Source organism: Palaemon carinicauda, chromosome 26 (genome assembly GCF_036898095.1).
Source record: "Palaemon carinicauda isolate YSFRI2023 chromosome 26, ASM3689809v2, whole genome shotgun sequence".
NCBI lineage: Eukaryota > Metazoa > Arthropoda > Malacostraca > Decapoda > Palaemonidae > Palaemon > Palaemon carinicauda.
Genome location: NC_090750.1, coordinates 87,916,267 through 87,924,434, shown reverse-complemented (window position 1 = coordinate 87,924,434; position 8,168 = coordinate 87,916,267).

The window sequence follows — 8,168 nt, the reverse complement described above, 5'->3', positions numbered from 1 at the left end:
CATGAATAGCTAAGCCCATCAATTGTCTTTGCTTTGCAATGAAAGCATAGCTGTTTGCAACTTTGTTTTCAATTATGGCTTAGAAATCTCTTGTTAGTAGGCAGCGGGTTCTCTGATGTGTTGCAATAAGTATAAAACGATTAAAAACATTATCTACAAGAGCAATATCAATGTCCACCTTTCATTGGTCGGAAATTTAGTCTGAATCCTGAGTCACTGAAGTGTGCTTAAGATAAAGGACTTTGCACCCTCAACCTGAATACTCGATATTAGTTAGGCCTATAAACATTCCCATTCCTCAACTTGAATATCCAGCCTAGAATATCCATCGAACAGACAAATAATTTCCAAGCTATTACTTCAACTGTTGGTTTGCTTGTACCTATGACTGTCTGAATAATACTTTTAGACCATGTTCGATACAATTCTTCAGACACTTCCCGGTTACAGGAATATAATTACTTGATTTTACAGCATCCTGCACAAAAGCAACGATGTTTTCGATGACTGCAATGTCAGGTAGGCCTAAGGCCTACAATGCAACGCTTAAAACATTAGATGCAGAAGCCATGACTCTAATTTCTATTCTTTTTTTACCTCGGATGTTCGAATCGTATTTCTTTATACAAATTACTTTTTCATTATTGCATTTTTTTCTGAGAGAGAGAGAGAGAGAGAGAGAGAGAGAGAGAGAGAGAGAGAGAGAGAGAGAGAGAGAGAGAGAGAGAAATGGCATCTCGTCCGTTCGGGCCTTTGACGCCACGAAGTAACCCGCCATCACTTCACAGTGACCCCCATCATAACTTGGTTCGTTTTTCGAAGCTCATTGGTAAAGCTTAGATCTATATTAAGGTCTGTAGAGGTTGGTTAAGGAAAGCTTTTATGTTTGATACAAGAGGATCATCGCTCCCTTAATGATCGAGGCTCTAGAGATGGTACTTTTGCTTTTCTATTTTTAGGCCTACCTAATTTCTGCGACCCCAGTGGGAAATAATAATAATAATAATAATAATAATAATAAGTTATTAATTAATAATTAATTAGTAATTAGTAATTAATTAATAATTAATAATTCATTAATAATTAATTGATAAATTAATTAATGATTAATAATTCATTAATAATTAATTGATAATTAATTAATAATTAATAGATAATTAATTAATAATTAATAGATAATTAATAACTAATTAATGATTAATAAGTAATTAATAACTAATTATTAATTAATAAATAATTATTTAACAATAATAATAATAATGATAATAATAATCTTCAGCCAAAAGGAGTTGAAAACATTTAAAAGGAAAACATGACGAGACTTCTATTAATTGATAACGCTGCATTTGAAGAATCTTCTTCAACCGAACGAGGAGGCAAGAGAGAAAAATTCTTTAGGCCTACGCAATAAGTTGATTCTCTTGCTGTTAACTGACTGCAGAGCAAACTCGCTTACTGGGCCATTTCCTTATCTTTCTTTCTAGTTAAGGCACTCTTCCTTACTTCCTCATCTATGGCTTTGATCTAACCGATTTTATCCTTTAATTATCGTATTTAAAGTGTCTATAAATGTTAATTTCTTGTTGCCGCTCCTCTCACTGAGCAACTTGCCTAGCCCCTCGATTTTATGGGAAAAAAAAGCTTATACAATTAGTTATCCCTTATAGAAATAATAAAATCCATTTGTAGATATATAATATTTCGATAAATTATAATTTACGTTAAGTTCGGAATATCATTCAAATTATAACGGGTTTTTAGATAGAAAATCACATAAAAGGTTAAAATGTCGATATATAATGAAATTATTTTGATGGGTAATGCGCGTGCAGTTTTCCTTTTAAGCTTGTGGCCATGGTATTATCGCTGATAAATTATTATTTTTGGTTTCAACCAATATATATCAATAATCTTAAAAGCTACGTATTATTCATAGCTAAATATCCCCAAAAGCTACTTATTTATACGTCATGGGAAGATTTTAAGAAGTAAATGACCCTTTTATGTTAATCTTCAAGAGAAATTGAGCATTTTTAGTTCGGGTGCCTAGTTTTACGAGTGAAAATTATCGTCCGATATAGTGAAATTAAGCATAAATTTTTCAATTGCTGCTTACCAGGTTTCAAAATGTTGACCCTGAGTTTTCTGATCATTAAAAGCGTCTACAATGAAATAAGAGTAAATCTCATGCACACGGGAATCCCTTCCCAAGGTCATACAGTAACTGCCTTTTTTTTTTTTTTTTTTTTACTTTGGTCGCCCATGTATTAGTCGGGGAAGAGAAGGAGGAGGTTAAGAAAAAGTTGAGAGAAAATTCAACAACAGACCAAAGAAAGTCTGTTGCTGTTTTGCTGGATAACCGGGGGACGTCAGGGACAGGATACTCTCTTTCTATCCTGCCTGTCTCGGAACCCCAAACCGAGAGGTAGTCCTGGATCGGAAGACACCCAAGAGGAAGGATCCTCAACGGAGTCGTTTTCTTAGGGCTTGACCCGAACCAGGACTCTCGGAAAATCCGAGTCTCTTTACTTTAGATTATCCAGGAAGATATAGATATCACTGTCATTACTCATCAAAAAATTTTATTCATTTAAGCAGACTTGAATATTGTATGCAAAGATTATAGATTTGTTGATAAATTTATCATTTCTTATAAAGGTTGACAATGTTGAATTTAGTTGTCTTTAATATGAATCTCTCCATTGACTTTTAAAGGCCAAAAATAAATAATAATCTGTTTTTTAATTTTATTTAAAAGAAAATGTGTTAATGTACTGTATATATGATGAAAAGATTATTAACAGATGGAGAGAGTTGGCTTGAATGGGCAACCCTGCTATACAGTGGTACTAATAAGGTCCAAGGAAGCAGAGAGTTACACGAATAGCTAAGCCCATCAATTGTGTTTGCTTTGCAATGAAAGCATAGCTGTTTGCAACTTTGTTTTCAATTATGGCTTAGAAATCTCTTGTTAGTAGGCAGCGGGTTCTCTGATGTGTTGCAAGAATTATAAAACGATTAAAAACATTATCTACAAGAGCAATATCAATGTCCACCTTCTTGTTGTCGGAAATTTAGTCTGAACATTGGGTCACTGAAATGTGCTTATAAGATAAAAAAAAAAACTTTACACTTTGAACCTCAATACTCAATATTTGATAGGCCTATAAACATTCCAATTCCTTGACTTGAATATCCACCAAACAGTCACAAATAATATCCAAGATTCAACTGTTGGATTGCTTGTACCTATGACTGTCTAAATAATACTTTTAGACCATGTTCGCTACAATTCTTCAGACTTTTCACGTTTACAGGAATATAATTGCTGGATTTTACAGTATCCTGCACAAAAGCAACGATGTTATTTATGACTGCAATGTCTGGTAGGTCTAAGGCCTACAATGCAACGCTTAAAACATATAGATGCAGAAGCCTTGACTCCGTTTTCTTTCTTACTTCTGATGTTCGAATCGTATTTCTTTATACAATTTACTTTTTCATTATTGCATTTTATATTTTTTGGGGGAAAGAGACAAAGAGAACTGCCATTGATTACTTTCTTTCTGTAATAAATAGGAGAGAGAGAGAGAGAGAGAGAGAGAGAGAGAGAGAGAGAGAGAGAGAGAGAGAGAGAGAGAGAGAGAGAGAGAGAGAGAGAGAGAGAGAAGAGAACTGCCATTGATTACTGTCTTTCTGTAATAAATAGGAGAGAGAGAGAGAGAGAGAGAGAGAGAGAGAGAGAGAGAGAGAGAGAGAGAGAGAGAGAGAGAGAGAGAGAGAGAGAACTCACTATGAAACAAATGTAAATTAAATAATCTTCCTTCAGGAGATATGATTATTTTGACAGAAGCTAAAAGAAAAATGGCATTTCGTCCGTCCAGGACTTTGACGCCTCGAAGTGACCCGCCATCACTTCACAGTGACCTCCATCATAACTTGGGTCGTTTTTAGAAGCTCATTGGTGAAGCTTAGGTCTATCTATATTAAGGTCTGCAGTGGAAAGCTTTTATGTTTGATACAAAAGGATCATCGGTCCCCTTATGGTCGAAGCTCTAGAGATGGTGTTTTTTTTTTTTTATCTATACCTAATATGCTGCAACCCCAGTTGGAAATAATAATAATAATAATAATAATAATAATAATAATAATAATAATAATAATAATAATAATAATAATAATAATAATACCACGAGAAAGACCTTCTAAAGGGAGAGCTCCATGTATAGAATATGAAATAAAAAAAAATAAAAATAAAAAAAAAAAAACAGAAAAATAACAGAAAAAGCGAAAAATCAAAATTGAAACGTCGTCGACGTAATCCTGGGCTCAAAAGGTAGCTGGCTATTATTATTATTATTATTATTATTATTATTATTATTATTATTATTATTATTATTATTATTATTATTATTATTATTATTATTATTATTCCTTGCCAAGCCACTCACAAGTTGGAAAAGCAGGATTCTATAACCCTAAGGACTCAAAGGAAAATAACCCAGATGAGGAAATGAAATAAGGAAAGAAATAATCTACTAGGGATGTAATGAACAATTAGATAAAATATCATTAGAAGAGTAACGACATTGAAAGAAATCTATATCTTCTTCCCAGCTGTTTCCCATTTTTATATGGGGTCGCCGTTGCGGATGAGCCGTTTCCATCTTTTTCTATCCTGTGCTTCTGCCTCATCAATCCCCTTCTCCTGCAAGTCTCCTCTCACACAGTCCCTCCATCTCTTTCTTGGTCTCCCTCTTCTTCTTCTTCCCTGAACCTCCATCTCCATAGTATGTCTCCCAACGTGGTCCTCATCTCTCCTCATCAGGTGTCCATACCATCTCAGCCTCCCTTCTTGCACTTTCTTTGATATTTCCACCACCTTTGTCGACCCCCTTATGTAGCCATTTTTTATCCGATCCTCTCTTGTCACCCCAGACATCCACCTAAGCATTCTCATATATAAGCTATAAAAGCTTTAAAAAAACAAGAGTAAGAGAAATTGGATAGGATAGTGCAAACTCGCTTACTAAGCCATTTTCTAATCTTTCTTTCTAGTTGTGGCACTCTTCCTTATTTCCTCATGTGTGGTTTTGATCTAACTGATTTTATTCTGTCAGTAGAGTACTTAGTGTCCATTGACATCTTAAACGAGCTTACCTCTGATCGTCTCATTCCGAGCAACTTGCATAGTCCCTAGATTTTAGGGGGGGGGGGGGAAATGCTTATACAATTAGTTATCCCCTACACCTAATAATTAAATCCCTTAGTAAATATATATTATTTTGATAAATTTATAATTTACATCAATTTTGGAATATAATTAAAATTCTAATGGGTTTTTTTAATAATAAATCACATAGAAAGTTTAAATACCGATATATAATAAAATTATTTTGATTGATACTCCACGTTACAGTGTCAAGTGTCAGTGTTCGCTTAGACTCGGTGTCGACAACTACTCTTGGATTATGTGCATCGTAACCTACCGAAAATTTCACTGTGATTCCCGTAGAGTTCAACCACGATGTCCATTTGGTATCTGGGAGATGAGGGATGGCAATTTTATCCTAAGGAAACCAGACTCTTCTGTGATGATATTTTCACTAGAAAACCCTGTGGATGTGATGACTGTGAGGCTTATAAGGAGCAACGTGACTTCATATTCAGGAGATTAAAACAACATAACTACACAGTAAACCCAGCAGTGATTTACCACAAAATCATGTGTAAATGTGAGGGATGTAAAGATCTCTCTGACCAGCTTCAAAAGTGTAATAAGGAAATAATCCTTATGCAAAAGAACAAGAAAAAGAAGACTTCTCTAGACTCTTCACCAGTGCCAGAACCAGCCCCAGCATCGCCACTTGTGACTCCAAGGACTGAGAGCACAGACTCGTCCTTGTCTGTCCCTACAACTCCTCAGCAATTAGGTGCAACAGCAGTCATCTCTCCTATTAACGAGCCTGAGTCCTCCAACGCCATGGAGACCGAACAGGGGGCCCACTCTATGGACTGCAACTGCACAGATTGCCTCCAGACACTCCTTCAAGAAGCCACTGTTATACAAGAGAACATCCCAGCTACACAGCCAAAGAAGCCTCTGCCAAAGTTTCGACTTTCACAGGCAAACCACGAGCTATCTTATGCCTCTGTTGCTGCCATGGCTGCCAAGCCTGGCATGCAACTCACTGCAAGACCTAACAGGAAAGGTGACCTTATCATCTATCCCAAGGACATTGAGACAGCCAGATTCCTTCAGGAAGACTCCACCTTAACACTGCTGGATCCTGCTTTTATCAAGAAGAAGGCAGTCATTACTAGGTATCCTGTGACGATGCCTATCTCCATTGTAACCTCATGCAGCAATATTGACTGTGCTGTTCGCTGCACAAGCAAGGATGACGTTCCTGTTCAACGCCTAATAGCCACCTTTATAGGTCCAGTTCCCTCCAAACTGAACTTGGGAGTCTGGGGTACTTTCCCCATCGAGGAATATACACCTGAGCCCCTTCGATGTTACAGATGCCAACGTTTTGGACATCATAAAGAAGAATGCAGAGGCCCCATTATTTGTGGTATCTGCAGCCAGCGACATAGCACAGAAGTGTGCATAAAGGCCCATAAAGAAGGGCGACAAACCACATCCAAGTGCCCCAATTGTTCCAAGCCACACCATGCTTGGAATAAGCGCTGCCCAGAGCGTCTCAAGAGGATAGCAGCTATGAAGAATACATCCTCTTCAAACCAAAACAAACCAGCTTCATTCCAGCCACCTAAAGAACAGAGAACTCCTCGCCAGAGAAGACCAACTCAGCCAACTCCTGCTCCTACTTCTACATCTACAATAGCTCCTGCATCTACACCTACAACTGCTCCTAAAAAGGACCAGCAACGACCTGCAACTGTTCCTAAGAAGGATCAGCACCGACCTGCAACTGCTCCCCAAAGGGACCAACAACGACCTACAACTGTTCCTAAGAAGGATCAGCACCGACCTGCAACTGCTCCCCAAAGGGACCAGCAACGACCTTCATCCTCTTCCCCTTCCCAAACCTTGACTCAAGCAATTGAGTCTCTCACCTTGCAAGACCTCATACCTATCGCCTTCCAGATCCTTACCAAAGTCCTCTCCCTCTCATCAACCTCCACCTTCCAGCAACTCCTGCAACAGTTCCAGTTCTCAGCCACTGAGCAGAGATAATCCTTCCCTACTTGCAATCCTTCCCTTCCCAATTCCCTATTCCTAAATGGAGAATAGTTATTACAAGGCTGTCTTCCTCATAAGGAAACAGCTCTTGTTTTTCCTGTCTCCCACCCTCTTTCCCTGTTAACCCTCCTCTTACCCTATCCTTAGGGGGCCTTTCTCGTGCCAGCTGACCGAGCGCAGCACAGTTTTGGCCCCCTCCCCCTTTTCCACCACAAAGAGCAGGAATAAACTTCTTTGTTTAAACCTACTCCTTTACTCTCCTACTAAAATTTCCTTCACTCCTCTCCCAGTCTCTTTTACTTACTGGGACTTACTACTATCAATACTTTATCCTCTGACTAAAAACTTTCTTTCGTGGACCTAAAAGGGAGACCCCCTTTTCGGGTTACTATCTACCCCTTGTCACGTCTTGTACCATTCCATTCCATTCCATCATTCATTTATCATCCTTACATATCATTTCCTTTACCTATCCCTAACCTGACATTCCTTTTCCTATTATTACCTAACGTTCCTTTTACTAATACAAATTTTACTCCTTGGAGTATACCTTTTACAAACCCAATCCTATTACGGGCTGCCCAAAGGCAAGAGCCCGTGTCATGCTATATGCATGGCAATCTACACACACACACACACACACACACGTCAAGTGTCAACGTCACGTAAGCTACATCTACTGCCAGCTAACATTTATTTTTGGTAAAATCCAATACTAAATACATATTATTAATGAAAGGTTATGCTTCGTGTTATTATAGCATAAATTAGTTACAGATGTCTCTCCTCTTAGGTCATCTTCTAAGACGGGTTTTATTATATTCATTGACTATAATAAATTGTTGCAAGTATCAAGAGTAATTATTAATTCCCATTTTACCCTGAAATCTGTTATGATCAATTTAGTTATGAAAATCAATTTTATTTATCATGACGTCTTCTAAAATTTTGCAACATA